Below are 25,233 nucleotides of genomic sequence, written 5' to 3'. Positions count from 1 at the left end.
CAGTTATAAATTCTTCCTGTACCTATATATATTTTTAGCAATCCTTTCATTAGTGAATTTAATAACAAAAAAAGATTTTATATTTCTTTTCTCCCACTAAACATGCATAAAATTTTATCTGTTTCTGCTGCAGTGCATACAGTATTTTAATTGCATTTCATTGTTCCCAAACCTAATTTGTTGGAAGTTAATTTTAATGATATTAAAGCTGGGAGCTGATACAGCGTTCATGTGATGGAATTTGGCAAGATGGACTTTTATGCATAGTAAATCCACAAGTTGGGTGGTTTTTTCCTTATGTCTTTAAGGTCTAATTTATTTTACGAATGAGTTGGTATTTAAGACATAAACTTTTCATCGAGTAAGTGTACTACAGCATTTTTTGAGAGTGCTTTAATTCTTCTGTATAGCAACAAATGATGGGGTCAGATTGTGCACATCACAGAGTGGCTTTTAAGACAGAGCACATGGTTAGTTTATGTTTAACTGACACAGAATCATAGAATCATTTAGGTTGGAAAAGACCTTTAAGATCATTGATATTCAGACATATTCTGAAGAATGCAAAACAGGCTTAGCTGCCCCAATCTGATGTAAGAAGCTGGAATGTTTTCTACGCTTTCTTTGAGAGCCCTTCTATATTGAGCTTAAAAAAAAGGAAGAGAAGTCATCAACCTTTTCTAGTAGCTAGTCCATTCAGAAAGGAGAAGATCTGCTGGAGTACTTGAAAGTAATAAAACTGGTAGCTACCAGCTAACTCTGCTCATTGGAGTTAATCTTAGTGATGAGACTCATCCATCTTTCAAGCCTTTCCTCCTTATCTGTAAAATAGTTACCTAATTCTTTTGCGTGCACTATATAGGTGAGCAGCATGGCCTGCTGCAGGTTGAAACGACACCGATGCTCATTTAAAACTAGGATTGTGTCTGGGACGTGCTCTGTAACCAGCTTTTTGCTGTGGGTTTGTTTGTTTGTTGCTCTTTTAAGAAGAGGGGTACAGCTTGGGCATCTCTGCTGATCAGGACAAAATGGAAGAGTGCAAGGGCAACCTCCAGACCTGATAAAACAGAAAGGAGAATCCAGCCCTCCCTCGAGTCCTGTGAGGCGTCTGGCTGTTGGTCAGGGCGGACAAACGGCATTTCACTTTGATATCAGATGTGCGGGGAGGAGGGGCTTTGCATCTGAAACGAAGGAGACGATGCGTTCAAGTCAGCTGATGAAAGGCAGACAGGGAATACCTGTCTTGTAGCTCGAAGGGGTGTGTGCTTCCAATAGAAAACACAATTTATTGCGTGGATTCCCCTTTTTTGGTTGGCTACAGTTAAAATCATGTGCTGAACAGGTTTCAGTAATCCAATGTTCACAAGACAAAGGCAGCTACAATTTCTGTCGTTGTTTGGACACAGAACTGTGAGGTCTTTATTTTCAAATTTAATATGTATAAAAGTCGCAGTCTCCTGGTCAGACACAGAAAGACAAAAAGAAGGAAACCCTACCAGATCACTGCTGTGGTACAATCCTGTTACACCAACTGGCATTCCACTTGGGTCACAACCCTATAGATTTAAAGGCTGGAGAGGAGAGAAGTGTGATTTCTGCACCTAACCAAACAACTTGCGGTTGAACTGCGAGAATATTGTTTAAAAATAGACCCTGATTAGAAGTAACTGAAAATTTCTCACCTTTCTGAGCAATCTGTTTCAGTGGTTAACTAACCTTATTGTTACCATGAGAGTTAGCAATAATTTCAATTTTGTGTAATTTTACCGTCAGCATGGCAAATAAAAGCCACAGATGGGAGGCAAACGGTTTTATAAAAAGGGGGAGAGTGTTACCGCCAATGCGTGAGGGTTAGATGGGATCAGCTCGGCTCTCTCTGGATAGAGTATCATGAGCTGGTTGTCTTATCAAAGTCCCAGTTTCTCCCACATGTTTGTTGGCTCAGATAGAGTGGTCATACTGGAAATCTTGAAGACACTCTCTCCATTCTTTAAATGGTCTTTGAATCCTGGCTGATTGGAGAGAGGGGACAATATGCAAGATCACACAGCATCACTTCCAAGAAACGAGATGAAATGTCCCGTGCCACTGTTAAGAAGTGACCAGCAAGGGGAGAACAAAACCACCAAAAGGCAGAATCCCTTTTCCCATGGGAACTAGAGCTGTTGAATCTAAAGCCAAGCCAACATGTCCTTACTGGTGTTACTGGGGCCCTCCAGATGGTGGATTCTACTAATAGTGCAACAGAAGTGCTGTCACTCTTGCTATCCTTCCCTTCTAGAACTGGTATGATGAATCAGGATTTAAGTTTCTTGTCTGTTAACACATGCTGCTCTTGAGGAGACAGGAAAAAAAAAAAAGGAAACAAAAGAAGTGAGGGTCTTGCAAAGATGGAATGAGGTGACATCACATTACTGTGTTGTAAATGGCATCAAAATATGTTGGAGGAGTAGTCTTTGGAAAATTGAGTCTCTGACATTAAATGTTTGTGTCTTGAACATTCCCTATTTTCATGTTGAATAAGGGTTTTTTTGGCAAAAAGATTCATAGGATGCACAAGTTCATCTTTGAGCTTAGATCAGGGGGATGACAGAGCTCAATTTCTCTATCACTCCTTCTGTTGGAAAAAAGTTAGAGGAATAAAAATCACAATGTTGTCATGTTGCCACAGAAACTGGAGGGTTCCTCTGTAGTTACACATCTGTGATCTTAAAAAACCTAAATTTGTATTCTGTTTCAGCATCATCCTGGAGCTGACGGTGGGAGTCTAATTAAAAAAAAAATAGTAGAGTCTAAATCAATTGTTATAAATCTAGTATGTGATTGCCTCTCCCCAGCCCCCTTTCTATATATGCAGGTGCGCATGTCTCCTTTCGAAAGCTTCCTAAATTGTTGAAGAAAGCGTTGAGTTTAAATGGTCCATGTATCTCTTCTATTGGGGAAGAGTCCCGTTTCAATTGAAAGGAACAGCTTCCATTAGCGGAACAATTCCCCCTGCTTTTTGTTCCTTGCTACAGCTAAGCCTTTGTGATTTCCTCTCAGAGCTATAAAGTTCTGGAGGAGTGAATATATATGCAACTCTTCTGCTGCAATTTCTTGTTACTCTCTGAATGTACGGGGCTTGAGGGGAGGGAACATGACCATATGGAAATGGCTTTCTTATCCAAGTGGAAACAGTTTTAGTCAGCTTTCAGGCGGGCTCCATAAACATAATACAGTAGAGGAACTCGCAGAGCTGTACTTTAATGGCCATTAAAATTGCCTCTGCAGTGCATTCAGAGCCAGGATACAGTGAATACCAATGTTTGTATTATGAATGGAAGACAAATGTCTTCTGAACAAAAGAAAATCTAATGTTAATTAAACTTTTCCAGGGGTTGGGGTGGCTAATTCTGCTTTTGTGTTGTTAAATCTCCTTTGATTTTAATTGCCTGACAAAAAAATGGACTGTAAATGTAATGTTAGCAAATGTTCATATTTGATTACAAGCATCTGTGTATGCTAAGTCAAAGAATTAAATGCTTTTAACCAGGGTGGGTTTGGTTTTTTGTTTGTTTGTTTTGGGGGTTTGTTTTGGTTTGGTTTTGTTTGGGTTTTTTTTGTTTTGTTTTGTTTTATTTTTGTTGGTTTTTTTTCCAGCACAACCACATTGATAACAAAGCTTGTACTGTCAGTATGTTGAAGGTCATTCTTATAATCTGTTCAGTGAGAACTGCTCCCTTTTAGGTGAAAAGAAAAATCAACTGAGCATACCTAAAATTGTCTAGAAAATCCTATTACACTTACTGAATTTCAGTTATATGTTTCAGATTCACATGGAATTCAATGAACGCTCAGATCAAATATGAAAAATTGTAGCAAGTTTCCAATGATATGCACAGGGGTTTTTTTTCCCCCTTTTGTGGCTGACTTAGAGAAACAAGGCACATTCTTCTCAGAGATGGCAAAGGATAAACTGAAATTATTAACATTAAAACATACCTAATACTGTGGTATTTTTTAGAACTGGAAACAAAGGTAGGATATGTCTTTTCCATCTGTCTTGCCTTCCTGTGCATCTGTCTGTCTCTCTGGAGCAAGTCAATAAAAATGATTAGAGCTGGCATCTCACAAACGTACACCCTTAAACCATGAAGCAATAATACTGTGAAGGAAATTTTTTTCTGACCTTTTCAAATTACATCCAACTGTCTAGGGAATTTCTCAGTGACTAGAGGTAATAAGGTTCAATCCGTTTTGCTGGTTGGCTTCAAATTTAGCTCCTCAGAAGCCCTAACTTATCTATTCTTTTTATCTTGGCCTTGGCATCTATTCAGTACAGTAATCCATGCATCTAATCTTTTTTTTTTTTTTCCCTCCCCTCTCAGGTTTAGCTGGTGGATCACATTGTGAAATCTGCAGCCATGAAAGGCCCTCCATTTACTGCACCCTTCAAAACGAAATATTAGCATGGGAGGCTAAGCTGGTATGTTGCCTTTGAGAGGCTCTTGTTGAATTTAATTAGCTTTTAGATTTCATCTCCATCTCACATCTCAGCTTTCACCATTGTATGTGATTTAGGCTTCAGTGACTTTCATTATTTAAAACTTTTCCAACTTAGCTGTGCCACTTTAGAATACCGAGGGGGGAAATGAAGTTTGAAGTTCATTGTCTTAAATTGATTTCTGTTTAGTTTTTATGATGTGAGCTCGGAAACAGCAGATACACAGCCTCCCAGTATGTATAGTGAATCATTCAAGTGAGAAAGGCAAACAAGCATTTGTGCATGGCTTGTTTCTCATTGTACTCCATGAATTAAAACTGGAAACAGGTAAAGAACATTTTTAGCAAAATATTTATTAGAGGATTTTGATGTCAAATATTTTTATACCTGAGAGAAAACGCTTTTCTTTTCAACTCATTTGGATATCTGGTTTCATTTTTGTGACTTACGCAGGGTATTATGGAGCAGTGATTTCAATTTCTGGGTCACGAGTAACTCCAGGACAGCACGAGGAGGGCTGTCGATGAGAAATGGTAAGCTCTTGGCTGTTAACTTACTCCCCATATGGTTAGGACCTAGAGATTCGTTTCATTTCAGGCAAGGGAAAGTTGTAAAAATTGCCCCTTGATGCTGTCGCTTCCCCAGAGTATTAAGTCTGTGTTTAGTTATAGCTGATGTGCTATTGAATGACCTGCAGAATATTGAAAGTGCATGCATGTCAAAAAGCACCTGTAAAACACTTGCTTTTAGTCGTGCAAGAAATATACTGGCAGATGTAGGTAGCTAACTTGTATATAGTTACAAGGCAAAGCAGTAGCTACAAAGAGGTTTGGTAAAGATATGTGGTGGGTTGGTTTTTTTTTTCTTTTTCCTTAATTCATCTTCATTTTGATTCTCCCTTCTGAAGTGTAGGGAAACATAGTCAGGTGGATCAAGTACAGAACTGGGAGTTTATAGATCTTGTCCCTGTATGTAAATGGGCCTCTACTAGGGCTGTAATGTTTGTCAAGTCACTTAATCATTTTGCACCACAACCTTGGCTTCTGTGAAAAGCTGTCAGTCAGTACTCGGCAGAGGATGAGCACAGGGTGCAATCTGACTATTTCATTGTCTTTAATTGATGCAGCTGAAATAAAATAGGTTCATTTTTAATCAAATTGTATTGTGCATCATTGATATTAGCAATGCTGGAAGTGGGATACTCAATAACCTGAAGGCCAGGTCATATGCCTGGAAGTTGGCCACAAAATTTTTGAGAGTGGCTTTAATTCTGAAATGAATTTAGGGAAAACAGTACACCACATTGGCAAGCCTTCTCTCACTCACGGTTATTTCTTTAGCATCCTTACTGTCACATCATGAAAAGAAGTGTTGCTAAATGGAGAGATCTAGATATGTTTTTAAGCAAGCAGGAATAAGCATTTCAAAATTCCTTGATTACTTTAGTACAAAAGATAACATACCTAAATTGGCAGTACGCTAGACAGTGTCCTTGTTTCAGAGATAATATGAAAGGACATATTTTGAGTGTACACAAACACACAGCTTGGTACTAAAATAAAGTGTAGGTAATGAAAGTCTGTGTGGGTGTGTTCATTTACTCTCACATCTTGGAAGCTCCACTGATACATGTAGAGTTATTTCTTAGTAGAACAGTTTTGCTGTTCTTAATTCTACATGAATTAGGCTTCTCCTGGCACTCCACCATCCAGGTTGGCCTCCAGATATGGAGACCAGCAACCCAAAAGGGTCCATAGTTTGCCAAGTGTGTCAGAGGACTGAGAAATGCCTTGTGGAAGGAGCAAGTTTTAGCATCTCACAGCAATGACACTGTTGGCTGTACATATGTATCTTCTTACAGTAGGTGCTTGAAAAATGTATAATAACTATCCCTCATAATATTTCAGGCAGAAACACATAGGGATGGGATTATTTTGAATGCAAGTAGAATATTAAGATGGTGGCAGTGTGAGTTTTCTTTCACTGAGCAAGTTCTTGTTTTCAGGATTCTAATCTGTAATCTTGAATGCTGGACAGAAGCAGTTCTGTCAACAGGTCTTTCTACTATAGCGATGGTTTTCAGCTCATAAGTATTGAAAGTGAATTTGAATTAATAAAGAGAAAGGATTTTTCTTATTTATTTATTTATTTAAATTCAGTTCATCATAGTATATGTTGCATAAAAGGAACTATGTGGTGATATCTAAATGTTTACATTTCATTATTGGAGTCTTTGTGTACCAGTAGTTACGAGGTATGAACAACAGTTGAGGTAAATGTGGTGTTGTCCGCTTGGAATGTAGTTGAGTATCTTTTCCTTTGTCAAAGCCAAGCAGTCTGGATCACTGAAGGTCCAGAAACCTCAGAACTATATTCTGGTTTTTGGTATTACTGGACAATATCAAACTCTGCTTTGCAAACTAAGCCATTCTTGAAAGTAGCTGAGTAAAAAAAATAAACACAACTATTTTTCAACTCAGACATACTACACTATGTCTTGTAGTGGGAGAAGTAACAATAGAAGTCCTGATGTTTGTCTGGTTTAGTGTCTTTATAGCTTTGCCTTCTCTTCTCTCATTCCTGATTTTTATAAATTGAAAGTCCAACAATAGGAAAACAAAATGGGTGCCAGGGATAGGTATATGAAAAATGGTCTTTTGGCTTTGCTCTTTTTCCTCGGTTCTTAGAAAATATCCAGTTTAACAAATCTTTATGAGAAGGAAATTCTGTAGATGGAGTCAAAGTAACTCCCATCCATGCGTCAGTGGTGTTAAAATGGGAAATTACATTGTGCACATCAAAGGGATTGTGCGAATGTTATTGATACATCATTCTTTATTGTTCTGTGTTATTTATGTTTTCATCATTAGTCTATAAGGTCTTAATAATTAGCTCTCTAATTTCCCAGAAAAAGCATGTTAATTTATTGAACTCGCTGAAGCCAAAAAAAAAGAAAAAAAAAAAGCTGATCAGTCTAGCATTGTAAGTTAATAGTATAGAACAAAGTGTAGTCATAATTAGTTGAGAAAAGGACTTCCCTTGTTCATTCCAGTTTATAATAAAAAGTCCCTCGCCAAAGTGACTTAGAAAATAATGCATTCAGACTGAGCAGAATTACCGCCTAGCAGATTCTATTTATCTGTAGCTTAAAAAGCAGCTGCGTTTTTGTAAAAAGCAATGAATGTGGCAGTCCTACTTAAAGGTAGAAGAAAAAGAACACCCCTTGTTTTGTAATAAGGGGATTTTCAATTTAAAAGAGAGAGAGAGAGCCTGTTGTGTGAAGTATGGTTATTACATTCACTGTATTCTATCTCACCCACCAGGAGGCTAATAACGAAGGAGTCAGTGAAGGAGACCAATGCCACGAGGGTTATCTCGCAGCCCCAGATGCTGGATAAGTTGAAGGAGGCAGAATCGCTTTTGGATGACATTCAGGAAGGCCTTGAATGATTATTTGGCGAAGAAAAGACTATTCTTTCCAAGGTAAACAGTCCATTTCATCTGTCTGCTGTTGGTGTTGGTGTAAAATATGTTTGTATAAATACCTCTAAAGTTCATTTTTTATCGTTTTTCAGGTTTTTTCTCCCGATGCAGCAATGATCTCTCAGGAATCCTTTCTGAGACAAAGGATCCACTCCACGTCCAACCACACCTAAGGAAATGCTTTGAAGGAATTGCCAAGCTCACTTTTAATCACGAGAAAGAAATTACCCACATGGAGTCAGCAGAAAATGAAAAAGTAGAGCTCGTGCTGCGAATAATTCCAGCAAGTGCCAAGGGGCTAGTTGAGAAATGGCTTCATGAGGTGAATATCTTTAGCTCTTACTTAGGGTTTAGTTACTGTATAATCATTTTCTCTTTTAGGAGCAATGAAGATCATAAGCATATTTCCTAACTAAATGGCTCTCTGAATATTTGTCAAGATGTTGACAGATTTCAGCCTTATTGTTGTTATTTATTGCAACTAATTTAGCATCTGCAAACATGCAGAAATTAATTCTAATAAAAAGCTCTCAGAGTCAGGCTGTCAGCAGAAGTGGGTCTGTGTCTGAAACCATATGTGTGAATATATGTTTGAGTCTACATGTATGTGTTCTTGTGCTTTCATGGTGTAATGTCTGTAGTTCAGGAGGATAACATTTAAAAAAAATCAGAGAAATGTAAGATTTTGAATGCTTCCCACCCTGCAGAAAGTCTGTCCCACTGTGTTGGAGGGGTTTAATTTCCAATTATTTTAACAAAAGGGAAGAGAAATTATGTCACTGATAACACCCTAACCTTTCCCCTTTGGGCCTCTCATCCAAATTCATTGGTTTCGGTACAAAATTAGTTTGGTGACCTTTTTTTGTTTGCTTTATTTAACCTTCCTCTGCCAGCGGACGGGAACGGGCCCTTCCCTTCTTTTTTTTATTTATTTTTTGTTTCTGGACCAAAATGCGCATTTTCCTTCCCACGTGCTTCCCTTTCTCCTGAGGCAGGATCAACCCCCGGGAACGCCGATTCCCCGTCCTCTGCTGTTGCGGGTGCTGGGCTGCTTCTCCGTGGTTTATCCCCGGGACCCCCCCATGCAAGGGCGAGGACACCCACCTCCATCGGGAGAGGGAAGGGGGAGCCGGGGGACCCCTGTTTTTATACCCAGCTCATTCGGCAGAGGCTGGGGGGAATCCCCGGGCGGCAAAACGCGGAGCCGGTTGGTGGGTCGAAGGGGTTTGCCCCCATTACGTACCGTGTTTCTGCTGGCCGGGTGAGCGAAGGCGAACGCTTGAGTCCGCTCATCGATCCCTGTTTCCCACCTAACGGATCGGCGTGGCAGCAACGTGCCGGTTTCGGATGCGCAATTTGAAGTGGTCCATCTGCGGCATCGTTCAGGGTAGGGGTGGGAGGAAAACAGGGCAGGATTTAGGCAAGCCCAAACACCCTGTTCTCCATGTCAAGTCACTAGCTGGGGTTTTGGACAACAGTTTCCAGCACAAAGTTATCTTCCTAGCCAAAAAAATAAAAAAAAAATTTAAAAAATGGAGGTGCAGTGGGTAAGTGGCAGTCCTGAGAAGCACAGGAAAAGCCCAAATTTTCAGTACACCAAGCCTACAATATACTTTATACTTTTTAGTTTTCACCTTCTCCCACAAATGAAACTGGGTTGGGGAAGGTGAGCAGCTGTGTTTATTTTAATACATCTCATTTAACCCTCACCTGGAAACAAATTGGAAGGTTTGGGAGTGCATTAATCTGGACCCGATTAGTGTCTCTTTCTCCCTCAAAAGTGCAACCTGAGATTAATGAATATAAACTAGAGTTTCATATGCAGTCTTTAAATCATTTGCATGTTTTATGCATGATAATTGAATTTATTTATGCACTTCCTTTCATTTAATGATTTCTTGCTCTTTTCTATGCTATCAACATTATATTATGCAAGAAATAGGATTTGGTAGGCAAGAAAGGATAGCAGTATATAAATCAAACCTGAGTTAATTTTTAGTTCCAGTGTCAACAGTAGATCAGAATTAATATTGGTGCCATGCCAGTGGGGTTACATGGCCAGGAAAATGTAAAATATTTTTGGTAAAGCAGAGACTTTTAGCTTAACAAGACAGTTCTGATGCAGCTTAGTTTGCTTGCAAGGGTACAAGCAAAATTATTTTCTAATGGCAGTTAAATTATTGTATTGACTTTTCAATGACCCTGGAGACTTGTGTTTCAACTTGGCCAATTAGTAGTAATAAGAAGATGAAAAGTAATTACGTTAATAAATAACTGTTTTCAGACCAGGACCTCAGTATCATAGTCTGGCTTAGAAAATAAGGGTATACTATAATTTGTCTCATTTGGTCTTTCATTGGGAGAAATATGGACTTTGGAGCTACAGTAAATTTATCGTAGCCAAGAAGGTAGAAGTCCTAGGGACGAGTGAGTCATATTAGGAGCGAGCAGCTCTGTGGTAGTAGCTGTTTCAGTGCCATAAGCAGGGAATTTTGCTTTGTTTCTCCAATTAAGCTCAGAAGTCTTAAAGATGTCTTAGTGATGGAGTCTGAATTATTTTTTTAATGCATGCCAGGAAGCTACTGTGGAAATAGTTTTTAAAAGATGCTGGTAGTGGTGCTTTCATAGCTTTAATCTATACCAGTTTCTTTTGTGTCTCTTGTCTTTCCTTATGTGTTGAAAGATGTTTGTGGAAGTGATATTTTTCTGTGGTGTCCTGTCTTTTATCAGTGAATTAAATGGTTGTGTCTTGTGATTGTTTCTTGATTCTCGTAGGTAGGAATGTGTTTAAAGGCTAAAGCTCTGTTAATTTTTGATGTAACCATTTCAGTGTCTTCCTTGTCATTGAAATGTAGTTTAAAATGTTCAGTAATGTAGCATGAAATCATTGGTTAGTTTTGGAATGGTGGTGAAATCATGTGAAGAAAATAAGTATTGCATCTGATCAAGATAAATTCACTCTAGTGTTTTATGGCTTTTTATTCCTATGTGATAGTAATAAAGTCTCATGTAGGGATGGAAGCCATGAAATACATTGTGAAAAATCATCAACTCAGATGGGGCCATCAGGATAGCATGCTGTAGTTGTAGTGTTATTGAGAATGATTGGAAGATGATTTAGTATGTCACCACGTTGACTACCATGTTTTTGCATTTTGTTTCTTCATCCTTCACCCACGTAGTTTGATGAGAGGAAATCAGTTTGTAACGAGCCGATCCATCTTTACATCAGTGTTCAGTGTTTAAATTGTTCATACATCTTTCATTTTCTGCCAAAGATAACACTGTATATGAAACGCTAAGCTAAGAATTTAATATAGCTAATAAACACATGCCAAAATGAATACAAAGAAAAGCCAATGAATTTCTAAATGCTTGAAAATTAAGGAGGAATCAAAGCAAGGTCTACCCTGTTAGCGAGTGGTCCAGGTTCTTTATTTCCATGTGCGAGAGCAAATCGGAGAGATGATCTGGGGATTAAAACAGAATTCTTTTCCCTGCTTACGTGTCTCTCTGAAAGCGCGTGATCTTTTCTCTCTCTGGAACTGAGATAAAGGCTGACAGTGTTGGGGGCTGAAAACAATTTCTGACAATTTCCTTACAGTGCTGCCATTCCACATACTGCCTTACTGCTCCGTCTGCTTCGCTCTTGGGTACCAGTTTCCTTTGGGAATATTTTGGGGAATGTTATTTATTCTGATGCAACTATTCATGATTTTCCTTCTGTATTCTTTCTCTGAAGCATATGTTAATAAAACATGATTGATTTTTGGTACTTTGACTCCTTTATTATTTCTCTCAGGTGTGAATTTTTTGTCTGCTAAAAAGTACTTCCTCGTTATTGTAACTAAGGACATCTTCTGGTGAAAAGCCCCAGCAATAATTAAGCAGGAGGTATATTTCCCATTTTATTATAAATTCAAATGTCTGGTTTAAATCAAATAGCACACAGAGACTTTAACCTTGATTAAATTCACATCTGCTGTGTGGCAATTATTTCAGTCTTACTTGGGCTTACAAAGATGGTAGATAGCAGTTTGGTCCAATGCTGCCCTGTGAAGAAAAATTTATAAAAACCTGTAAAACAAGTTACCTTCAGACTTCTATTAAAAGGCAAAGTATTTTCTTCCTTATGTTTTCACAAAATTGCTTCCAAGAGTATCCAGGGTGTACTGCCAAGAGAATAAACCGGGCTTATTTTTCAACTTTGTATTTGGCTAAGATAAAAATTGTCTTCGTGTTTTCAGTATATACTTTGGTGATTACTTTTCAGACATCTGGGACAAAGTACTTAAAATAGTTTCACATAGGCTCCTGTACTCTTTTTCTCCATTTCTCCCAGTTTAATGATGAATTGCAGTTAAACTATATTGTTGTCAGTCTTAAATAATGTGCAATTCATCTTTACTGCAGACTATACTTTGAAAAGTAGCCTGCAGTCCCACCTGAACAGTGTATTTTCAGTACTGTATTTTGTCTCCAAATTACTTCCAGAGTCAAGTGTTCTCCAAGTTGAAGTACTACTTTTAGGTGCCAACCCAAATGGTTGAACATGGGATCTTAAAGGAAAGCGGAGCTCTATTCCTGTACATCAGCACCAGTTTGGAAGGATTTTACTGACCAAAAATTAACTCCTCAGTTTAAGCAGTACCAACCCATTAATCTTGCTAGATTACTTCCTTTGCAATGCCTTTGTTTTCAACAAATTTACACAGGTGTGACTGGAACTTGTGAAATAACTTTTTCATTGTTAACAGTTGAGGAGAATCCAGCTCATTCTCCTGTAGTAGTTCTGGTTCTGCAGTGATCAAAGGAAGCTAACGAATACTGTGCATTTTAGCAAAAACCACTCTGAAAATGCAATGTACATATTTTCTGAATACGTTGATGCTGTTTTTAAACCCTCAGGTAACCTGGTATAAATAGGTTAAGGCACTTTGCTTTATTAGCACAGCCTGAAGTTCACTGTGCAAATGATTGCCTCCACCTTGGCTAATAGTAGGGATTAAAGGAGGGAACTCAGAATTGAGTTTCAAAAGGCAGGTTTTGTCACTGGGGCCACTGTCATACCTGCATTTTTTGTGGGGGACACCTAATAGTACAAACCGGTGTGATATGTTCACTCGGGGAATAATATACATGCTTTCTATGATCTGAAGGAGATTTGGCCGGTGAAGAAAAATTTAATCACCCCGCTTCTAGATTATACAGAGTGCCTACCGGACCTTTTGGACACTGACCTGGGCTTACTCTGCCTGTGTTTCTAGGGTGAGGTGCTGAAAACAGAAGATTTGGCTTTGTGTCAGGCTAACGCAGCTACACTGCTTTGTGTCTGCTGAGGGCAAAGCTTTTTCCTTGGAGCCTGGGCAGGACCGGTTCACATCTGCCGGAACAAGGCCCGTCAGCATACCTGTAGGAGTTTTCCTCTTGCCAACTTTATTTGTCCCATTTGCCTAATGAAATGGGGGATAAGGGTAAAAACTTAAGCGTGGCTTTTGGAAACTGCCTCGATCTGGTTTTCCAAATAGAAGTTGCAAAGGGGTGCACTCAAATCCACGGAGAGAAATGCCAGGAACGTTACAATCCTCTGAAATAACACCAGAGGTAAATACATCCCCGTAAACGAGGCGCTGGAATGGCCTAGCAGTGCTCTGATCCCTTTCTTCGTGGCGTGTCTGCTGACGTAACCCCACTGACTTCCCTTCATGAGCAACCCCAAGTGCCGTGAGTGTTCGACCAGGAGTTAGCGAGCAATGACCTGTCCTGGAGCGGTCACACCTTAAACACATTTTGGGGTTTCTTACCTGTTTTTCTTTTGTTATTGGAGGCGAGAGTGTCGGTTTGGGATTATTTCTTTCTTTGTAGTAGTAGTTCATCCGTAGATGTTGTAGATAGCTTCTTTAGTCTATTCTTTCCTGAAAAATTTTATTATTTCTACCCTATTTATTTTGCTTTCCCTCTGCCTCCAGGGTGGAGTTGATCCATTTATTTCCTTTTTTTTCTGAGCAAGGAATATGCTTTCTCATGAATCCTGCAACATGACATCAGAAGTACCTCTTTGAATTATGCGTTACAAGAACTCGACAATCAGGTTTTAAGTGACACCTTGCTGTGATGGTGAAGAGAGTATTTTTCTTGTCAGTGTCAATTTGAGTAAAAAGTGTGTGTATGTTAAAATGTAGTCACTTGTCAGAAAAAAAGCAAGATCTCATCACAGAGATGAAATGTTAGAGTTACCGCTTTAACATTTTGCAAATGTCCATACTGTACGCGTTCTTTATTTATTAACAGCCTGAGTTAAGAGCAAGACAATATGCTACTTAGGCCTTTAAAATATTGCCTTAGGTAGTGTACCTACCAGTTTTCAGGAGAAGCAACCTCTCGGCAATCTCAGATCCAAGCAGGATTTCGTAAGTCTTTCTAGGACAATGCAAACAGCTTGAGTGTCACCCGTGAAAGGGTGCAAATCTCTGAAAACAAGCGTAATGTGTTTTCTGAGGCCGGGAATGTAAAATCAAGGGCAGTTGTTTTCTGCTGGAGCTGGTGCTTTAAAGCAGTCTTCAAGGGTAGCATCACGGAGAATAAATCACAGCAATTCAATCTGGATGTAAGAAAGGTTTTGTAAACTGTTGGGAGGGCCACGCCACTGGAGGAAGAAGAGAGGTTTTGCAACAGTTGTATAAATATAAAATTGGAAGGGCTCTTTCTGGAGACTGGCACCTACCTGTTCTCCTAGCACTATCATTGTCTTGCTGATGTGAGCGTCAGTTGATTGTTCATCCACAACCCCATGCTGGGTTTTGGAAAAAGAGGTAGGACGTTGTGAGACAAGAAGTTGAGGTGCTGTTTCAGTTTGTGGGGTTAAGGGTGGAAGGATCTATACAGAGAGAGAGAGAGAGACATAAGTTGTTCTGATCAAATTTTTCAGTCTTATTTGAATTCCTAGGGTTAGTTTGAAAGGTGCCTTGTCAACCTGACACTTTACTAGCCTTTACAATATTTTATATGTATTCTAATTGTCTTTGTTTTTCTTGATTTCTTAGAAAATATTATACTCAGTGTATTACTCTCCATTCCTCTCCCATACACTCTTTTTAATTACAAACTATCACCCAGAACTTGACCATCTGGCAAACGTTACATGAGTTTTGATATTTCTCTCTACCTTGTCAACACAGGGGGCATTTGTTTCTGGCTTTCTACTCTTCAACAGTCGTTGTTGAAATAAAACTAGTGTTTTCTTTCCATGGAATAAGGCACATGTGACCAGAATTGTGCCCATTTTTCCACCTCAATCTGATGATTTACTTAAAGATATTGCATATCTGTACAACCTTTTCTCTCATTATGTCATGACTCATATTTCTGGGTAGAACTTGGGGTCCTTGTTCCTAATTATTTGCTTGGGCGGCTGAACTTTTTGATGGATTTTTTATTTTTTTTTTTTCAACTTTGAAATCAAACGCTTTGGCTGGACCCAAGTTTTCAATAGAATAGGTCAACCTGAAATGGCATGTTGAATGAGTTTACTTGGTTACTTTTGGAACCTTAGCAAGCAGGGAAACTCCAAGAATCATTACAGGAAAAAAATAGTTATCATCTCGTAAGCTTATTTGGGACAAATAGGATTTTTATTGTTATTTCTCTTATGCTTCCTGCTGTCTAGGTTAGTTTTTCCTACCCTCACAAGAAAATACAACGAGGCAGGTGTCTCCTTGGTTCTTCAGCCCTGGAAGCACTTGGGCATCTGAATGACGTTGGAAGGGGAGGTGTGAGGAGATGCCCTGATCTGATAAAATCCGGAGACTAGCAGTACTCGGAGTCGATACAAATTTGGCGCTTACTCTTTGGCCAAAGTTCTTGAATTTTCCACAGAATTTTCTGTGAGCGCAAGTCCTAGTGACGCCGAGGAGCTCTGCACCTACAGCCCATTTCAATACATTTCTGTAGGATACTTTTACTGTCTTCATTGTCGTCTTTGTCCATGGGAAATGAGACTCGCCCAGGAAACGACGCGGGGGGACGGGGAGAGGTAGGTAGGCAGCAGAGATGGGGAGCCCAAAGAAAGGATCAGTGGGTTAGTGAAAGCTGCACGACTCTGGATTCATTCCAGCCCTCCTCTGCACAGAAGCTTTTGTGAAACTCGCTGTGGCTTCTGAAAGGAAGGTCCCTATTCATCCGGCCGCTGACGGAGATCACGCTAATGGGCTCCAGGATCACAAAGACACGCACCACCTGCTGTCAGGAGCGCAGGTCATGCTTTGTTTGCTGGGCTGAATGCTTTTTTCACTTTAAAAACTGAAGTGTAGGTATATCTTTGATAGAGTTTATGATTCTTTCGTGTCAGCATTTCTATTTTTAAAAGATAAGGCAGAAAAACAGATATCGTCCGTGTTGTTACAGGTAGACATAGGATGCGTCTCTTGCCGCTGACACAAAGTAGAGTTCAGAAGAAATTCCTGGAAATCCATATGCAAATGTGTAGATAATAAAACCAAAACTAAAATAGTTTGATTTAAAATTAAGGCTTATTAAATTTAAGCTGAACTTCATCATTTTTATTGAACAGTAGTGAATAATTTTGGCAGACATAATTAGTATTCTCAAGTTTTCTGAACTAACATATTGCATCTAAATACTCATTGGACTTTTTACTTTAATAAAACATTTCTATTTAATTTCACATTAACAAAATGGATTTGTAATTTTATTCGGCTTGTTAGCAGCAAAAATCTATGTTTGTAACCAGTCTGTCAAATTTGTCCTTTGAGAGGGATAGAAAATAAATAGTCTAAAATGTAACAAAGTTCAGTGTAGCCTGTTTTACATTTCCAGAATCTAAGTCATGATAATGCAGGATTCTCAAGAGTGTTAAACTCTGTCCTGAAATAAATCACCAAATTTGAAATGTAAACATCATAAAGAATCTGTATTTGAAATGATAGCAGTTTTCCTGTTGGTGTCAGAGGCATGTAATGAGTCTTGTATGTGTATCCACAGATAGTGTCTTCCCTTTCTCACATGATCTCATGAACACCCATTTTAAGAAATTAATTTCTTAGTGTGTTGAGATAATAGGAACTTTTTGAAGGATATAGTGTGATAAAAATTAAATTAAAGCAGTACTTGAAGCAACAAATGTAAACATCTCCTGAGGTATTGCATGCTGTATCCCAATAAGAGCACAGCTGCAAATAATTTGAAAACTAAATTGTATTTTTACATCAACACAGTTAGACAAAAATGACTTATTAAGTAATTGTTATTGTGACATAAGCTTTATGCAGTAGCTGAATTACTTGGCACAGCTAAAACCTCAAACTACCTTGGGAATTTACCACATTCTTTAATTTTCTGATTGATTAAATGGATTATTTGACATTTTGGCAGAGCTTTGAAATCACAGCATAACAAAGACTCCTTTCATTGCTCATTATTTGCTCTCTTCAGGCTTAGCACAGATTCTTTGAAATGAAAGGTTTAAGGTGCTTCTTTCCTGGGTAATTTTTGTTCCAGTTCATGTTTTTACTAGCAGTGTCACATTTCCAACTTAAATTCCCCCACTGTGTAAATGCAGTTCCTTATAATGACAGTATAACCTATGGAGATATGTAATCTTGAAAAACACTTATATACCTCACAACAGTGTGACTGAAGAATTCAGCATGACTAGTTTGCTATTGGAGAGGCTCTTAACCCTTACACCACTGGCATTTTTCTGGAGCGCGGGAAGCTGAGCAAAATGGTGGGTGTTTTTGTTCAGTTTGTGACAACGTTCAGTTTTCTGCTGCCCTGGGTGGAAGCAGACAACGTCATGCAGCAGCCTGGGGGGACGGTTCAGAGATAGCCAGGTAGGTTGGAGGACATTTGCCATCATCAGCTTGACACCAGTGAGCAAATGCATTGCCTAACTGCACTTAATATCATTAACGAGCAGTAGCCGGACAAAACAATCCTGCTTTCAACATAACAGCATAGTCCCCTCTATGGAAAAACAGCTCATGAGGGTACCCAGAGTGCTGAAATTTTCTATACCTGGAGTCTTCTTCAGGCAGATTACAAAAAAAACCCAAAACCAAACCTGAACCAAAACCCCAGAACCACAATCCACTTACTTAGAAACAAAGTTTTCAGCATTGCCGTACTAGTTTGAGGCAAGCATCTATGCACTGAATAAAACCTTTCCGTCACTATTAATGAACTAGGTTTGGTTCATATGATGGAATTTGTGGTTTAAAAACTTAGGAAATAACATACACAAAATCAAAGAAGAAAGCAAAGGTGCCCAATTCTGTGTTTAGGAATATAAGAACCTACAAATCTCAAAAGAAGGGAGATGCAATCTTTTACATGCATTTTGACAAAGTCTTCAGTCACGCATTAATCGTATGTCCCAGCCTGCCTAACAAACCCAGTGGAAACCGACACTCAGATCCTGGCCCTCTCCACAGCTAAAAAGACAGGTAGTGCTTCATCTGAAGTGGAACAACTTCAGTTGGAAAGACTGAGGAATTCCCACTCCAGATATCCCACCGCAGATACCTGATGTGAGTTCAAGAGCCCTTAGGCAAAGTCTTGAGCGTCTGAGTAACTCATCAGCTGGATAAGAGAATAGGAACACCACCAGTATCACCTCTGGGATGGGGTGTTTTGAGAAATCAGAAGGGTTTAGGATGTCTAGAGTACATTTACCAGTTGCGCAGCTGAGGTTGGAACATCTCAGAAGGAAAGAGTTACTGCACGAGGTTTAGGAATTGGTAGGAGGGCCAGAAACACAAAGGTATTTCTGTGCCTAATTCCTGGCAAGCCATGTAAACAGAAGTGAGGTTTGCGGGGGAAAAAATGTGCTTGCGCAACTTATAAATGGCAAGGGAGTTTGTGGATAAAACATTGCGTATCTCTTCGCGTGCTCTAATGGTTGAGGTTTTAGACGTGTGCTTGAATTATGGCTGAGGTAGCTCCAGAGGGGATGTTGGTAGCGTTCTAGCCGTCTGCGTGCATGCTTTTAATCTGCTGCAAATGGGAGGAAATACGATTTTGCACTTAATTGTGCAAGTGCTTGCACTTGTCACTGCAGCTCAGCGGACATGTGGCAGCTGGATAATGGGGCCGAACCTGGGGCCACAGCGGAGTATCAAGTGCATGCATGAATCCTGCATATGCAGCAGGTTCTAGCTGTGACAAAGTCATTACTGACTTGATTTAAAATGAAAGAAACCAAAACCCGCAAAGGTTTTACATCTTACCCATAATGAGATCATACAGCAGTTGTATTTAGTGTAAGACTGTTTAAGCCCTGGCTCTAGCGCTGAAGTCATCCCTTTTGGGTCACATATCTGCCTCTGATGTGCCTCAGCTCTAGAAAGAGCAAGACCCTCAGGTTTCATTGCCCTCCGAGCAGTGGCATGTGTAGGACCAACCGCCTGTGCTGTTTAGAAATCCCTCGCTTAAGCACCGGCCCCAGCCCTTCGGGTAATGCCACCTCGTTGTCAGTTTTAGTTCCCACTTTAGTCTCTCGTCTCTCTGTTAGCATAACGCCATCTACCACCATGCAAACAGCTTACAGTAGGCTGTAAAGCTGCTGAAGAAAGGCTCTGATTGTAAACCAATATAGCCACGCCGGTATGAAATCTTGCTTCAATGCGCCACAGGTCAATTTTCTTCAATTACAACCCTGTACCTTAGGCCTGAGATTCACCTTGGCTGGTTACACTTTGGGAAAAATCTCAGTTCCTTTCTTATGCTTTACGTTGCAGTGTCTAGTTAGCTCAGTGTAGAAATTCACCCTATGTAACAAAAATACGGCCCCAGAATGAACCGAGCTCAGCATATAATTCAGGTTTTATTTTAAAACGGCTGTAGCCTTTGTGTTGTATTGTGCATTGTGGATGTATTTGAGTGTGAAAGCTCGATGGGTTAGTTCTATCCAGAGTAAGTGGTAGTTAATGAAACCTTTTATTAGTAAAGTTTAGATAATTACCTGGGTAATTGTACAGACAAATAATTCAGTAATTTGAAATGATTTATTATGTGTATAATGATACTTTACTCTCTTTAAGTGCGGCTTAACATGTTAATTACAGATACTCAAGGGACGTGCAAAAAGTTATTTTAGTGATCGTATGTTATTAATTCTCCAGGGACACTGCTTTTTTAGAACAGCACCTGCAGAGAGATTCGAACGTCAAGCCAACATGCAATATTGGCATTTAAAGATTTAAAAATAAAACCCCCAAAACGACTTCCATGGTGGTTTTTTTTTTCAGGTTTGGTTTTTGTTTGTTTTTGGTTTTTTTTTCTGGTAGTGTTGAGGCCACTTCAGTTCTCTTGACAATGAGCCTCTACCTGGAATCGAGGTAGATGCCAAGTGTCTTTCTAGAGCACTTATCAGGACATAGTAATCCTGGTATGAAAGTACCCCGTGTCATTTGATCCTATCTTCCCCTGTGACAGTTCCTGTAAGTTGCTGTTCTTCCACTTCTCCTGGCCATAGCTACCCACCCAAGATAACGGATCTCTCAATTTTGCAGGTCAATAGTGTTAATATGTAGCACTGCTTTAGTCTCTGATAGCATCTTTTCCGTTGATACCTCAGTGATGTCTTTTGCAAATGCAGAATACAGCAGCACTTGTTCACTGAGAGTGCTGTCATGCATCTGATCCCGGGCTAGGTGTGGGAATATTGTCCCCTGTGACATTGGAACTTTTGCTGTCTGACAAAAACACCAATCTGTTGGAATGAAGAGGTTTGGTGCTTTTTTTGCTTTTTGGTTTCTTTGGGGTTTTTTTCAGTGGTTTGGTTTTTGGGTGGGTTTTTTTTTTACAAATCTCTTATTAATGAAAGGCAGAATTTCCTGAAAACCTGACTCATTCCTGATGGCTTGCTAGAGATGGCACAGTTAGGTTTGTCATCTCTGGGGAGCCTGGGCGTGCTGGAGCTGTTACGGTCCTTGTTTTGATGTGGTAGTTGAGTACCAGCTTCATGCCAGGCAGCTGGGAGCCCCATGTCACCTCAGGACTCCCAAATCTTTTCTGCGCAGCAAACACCATCAAGACCTCACTTGGGGCTTGCTGGTGAGTTGTTACTGGTCAGGGAGAGATAAGACTTGAATCAAGTGCGAATTAATACTCTCAGGTGTGGTTCTATTCCATGTAAATGTGACACTGAATAATGCCAAAACGGTGATGGTTTCTATCCATCATCTGTGCAACCTGTGTTTCAGACAATTCTCCTGAGGAGTTATTTGTCAACAGTGGTGTGTCCTGCCATGTCATATTCCACGCGTATGAACTGTGTAAGTAAGTTTGAATGGAGGCAGAGGAAGGGAAAAGTGCAATGATTTCCTAGTAACAGATGTTGAAACTGCGGTAAGGCACACACGGAGATCAGCTGATGAGATTGCCACCTCAGTCCTGTCATATCTGCAAATCCCACTGATCTCTCTTTAGACCAAGTTATAGGTAGCTCTTAGTTGTTTTAATAGTTTAGGTTACCCTATATCCCCACCTGACCTTAAATTTGATAGGAGAATAGGTGCATTTGAGTTGAGTAGGCATCTTCTTTCTTTTACGCACCAATTCTTCTTCGCATTCACTATAGTTAGGCCTATCATGTAGCTGGCCAGAAGACACTGATGTCCACAGGCATTCACCCCACCTGAGAAAACCTGCCTTTTCCCTTATCAAATTATCACAGCATGGGATTGTCTGGTCTCAGGATTCACTTTCGTGGAAATTCCAGCTCCTCTGGATAAAAATACACAATTCTGAAAAGCAATGTGTATTTTATAACTTCTAAAAAGTCTAATATGTGTATTTTGCTCTTTACACAATTATAACCAATATTCAGCATAGTGTAGCAAAGATGAGGAGATTCCAGATAGCACAGAGGAGATAGATAGTAACATTGCAAGATGTTCCAAAAGGTGCAGCAAGAAAAATGACGTCCCATGAAGCAGCAGCATGAGGAATATATAACATGGAATTTATTCAGTAAATACCTAGATCGCCATTCAGTGGCATTCAAAATGTGCTAAACTGAGAATGAATACTGTACTTATGTTATTAGAAAAGCTTAGTAAGTTTGTATGTGATGGTTCATTCAGGATTATCTCAGGCATGTGGATATTTATCATGATATTACTGCAGCTAATACACTGAAGAGATGTATATCTCATTAAGCTAGGAAAAACTTTAATAGCTGATACTTTATCTTCAGGGCAATAAATCAAGGGAGCCTCTCTAGCCAAGCATAAAAGTTCAGACATTATGGCATGTGAAATAACAATATTGATCTCTCAGACTGATGCCAGTTGGGAACAGCTACGGAAAAGTGGGAAATACCCAAAGGGATGGAAATTGTGACAGGTTTCCAAATCTTGCTTACAGGGATTCCGCAAATCCATTGCCTACAGCAACTAAAAGAGGGTAGAAATGTGGTATTAATTGGCAGAACGTGAATTCCTGAATCAGATCCATCCACTTTCAGTTGGTTTGAGAAAGGATCTGCCCAAAACTGAATGAAGAAAGAAGTAAAATACCGTTTCTAATGTGTTTCTCTCAGTACAAGATCTTGCTCGTGGGAATATGCTGAGAGCTGCCAACATAGGGGCAGGTTGTCCAGAGGATAACCTGCTCCTAGGCTGTTTCCCTGTGGCTCACTTGCTGTTTTCCCCTGCTGCTGTGGAGAGTTCATGAGGATGCCCTCAGCAGGGGGAATTGGGTACAGGGCATTGAAATAAGGAATAAATAAGGAATAAGGATTGCCATGAACTTATGCCACAGCAGATTACAACATGAAAGGTGAAACTAATTCAAGAGCTGATGTATACAAGTACAGAGAAAAAAAAATCTTAAAAGTAACTTGGAATGCAAAATAAGCGACATTTTCTAGGAGGACAGCCATATTTGCAGCAATATAGGATTATGTGTTTGGGCACCTAGCATAATAGTATATTGCATTACTGAACTATGCTATTATCCCATTAATCTCTTAGACAATAGCAATACAGGCTGGATTAAAAAAAATAAATAAAAGCTTCTTTCAGCCATTTTTCACCTCAAGGCCTCACTTTGTTTCTCCTGTTTTTTACAGTCGCCTCTTCCCTTACTGTTGCTTTCAAATCAGGGACAACTTGGAAAAGATTGCAGAAAGCAGTAAAAGTACACAGCCAAATGAAAACTCTACAGAGAGTTTTGTTTTGGAAAATGTTATTCTCATTGAAAGCCTCTCAGGAAGCAAAATTAGATTTCTTTAAAAAACATTTTTGGAAAAAAAAGTATCTTTTTCTCTAGTGTTTAGCAAATTACTTTCAGGCAGTCTGCTAAACAGAAAAAGAGTTTTTAGTGAAAACTCAGGAGAGGAGTTGCTTGTTGGCCAATTTACCCGCAAAGCTATTAGTTCTTCTGACCTTGGAGAAGAAAACTGGAAATAGACGTATGACATCTGAGGACCATTTCAGATTTTAGTACACAGAAACTTAATTTGATTCATATTGTGAAAATTTATATCCAACCACAACTTTCAGCCAAGCATCTTACTGAGCGTGACATGTGCATTAAAATATTTTGAAAAGGGATCAAAACGATAGGAAGTTGTTCTTCTGATAGGCAGCTGCAGAATCATTCCTTGTCTGCATTGCATGAGACACAGTAGTGCTCTTAGGGCTCCAAGAGCTATAAAACAAGCTCTTACAGAGCACTTCCTTTGCATCATCCTGATAAGAATTTCTGCTATGACAAACTATTTTTTTTGGTCTCTTCTATATCCAAATATTTGTGCAGTGAATGTTATTTTTCCCACTGGTCTTATATTTTCATAGTTGGAGTAGAGAAAAAAGCCAGTGGCTCAGTAGGTTAACACCTTCTGTAAATGTTATCGTTGAACTTGTCCATCATTTTTGCTCTTCATGCTGGAACTTCAGTTGCTGTTTCTTTTTCTAAGACCTTCCCCCTCTGGTCCCCCTGCTGCCATGGGATAGTGTGGCTGTTTTGGTGAACACGACAGTTAGGTCCTAGGAGAAGTATAATGACGGCAAAGTAGGTTTGCCATAGCTACACAACCTTGTCCAGCCGTGTCTTTAAACCAGTCTCACCCAGGAGCAGTGCAGGGGCAAAGATTTGCAAATGAGGACAGCAGCGTGGACACCGTGGCAAACTCCACCTGTGCTGAACTCGCTCCCTTACCACCAACCTTGCAGAGCAGAAAAGCAGAAGAAATACACAGGCAGGGATGCAGCTTCTCATCTCTTTGCTCCTCTTTTGCCTCCAAGTTGCTGAGAAATCCCAGGTCTCTATTACCGCTGTCCCACGGTCTGATGGTGCTTCTTTGCGTCTCATCCACATTGTGATGCTGCTCCGCTTTGCGCTATCGGATTAAATTAATCCAGACGTTATTCAGCACTATTTTGATAAAACTGGAGGTAGAACCTAGGTTTAGTGTGGCGGGTTGGAACTAACTATTCTTTCCAAAGGAAGGCACCAAATTTCCATGCTTATTTCTTTTGTGCTCGCCGAGCAACCGTCTTCTCTGCATAATTCCCTGGTTCCCAGCTGATCAGCAAATTGGCTCTACTGTGGGCACTACTTTAGAGAGCATGTCCTGGCACAGGGACAGGTTTCCCCTGAGCTTGGTGGCCCCAAGATGCCTGGTTTAGGATGGTACTCTGGTGGCTTAATCTGTATCAGCATCCATCCCAGGTGCAGCACAGCATCTTGCCTCAAGACCCGTGGTCGTTGTTTGGGGATGCATTACAAACCAACACGCCGATCACAAAGAAGAAAGGCGAAGGTATTTTTGAACATAGTGCCAAACGGGAGTCAGAGGAAAGGTGGCCTCTTGCTCTCAGTCCTGCCCTTGGGCAGTGCTGCGATACAGGGCTGGTGTACGTGTTGTGTGGCAGAGCTTGGGGAGGAGGAAAGAAAGCTCTTCCCACGTATATATGAATCATTCTCTTCCCCAACTTGCTGGCGACAATGTGGTTTCGTTTTGGTAACTTCCTCCGTGAAGGTACTCCGGTAACTCCTGAACAGAATAACCCCAGCAGTCGGACACTGTGCTCCTCACCAGCCTTCACCGAAAAATCCCTCGTACTTTCTCAATCTGTTAGGTTGGGGAAGAGGTAGAGAGAGATACTAGCATGTTTGGGGATTTTGTCGTTTCAAGAGGGGAAAAATTTGAAGTGACTGGGGAGTTCCCAGCCGTGGTGCAGGGACTGAACCTTCTGAGAGGGACAAGAAGCGAGTGTGATGAAATAACTGTGTTGGCT

The sequence above is a fragment of the Buteo buteo genome, chromosome 26 (genome assembly GCF_964188355.1).
Source record: "Buteo buteo chromosome 26, bButBut1.hap1.1, whole genome shotgun sequence".
Classification (NCBI taxonomy): Eukaryota; Metazoa; Chordata; class Aves; order Accipitriformes; family Accipitridae; genus Buteo; species Buteo buteo.
The sequence above is the reverse complement of the archived record's forward strand: the minus strand, read 5'-3'. Positions refer to the sequence as shown.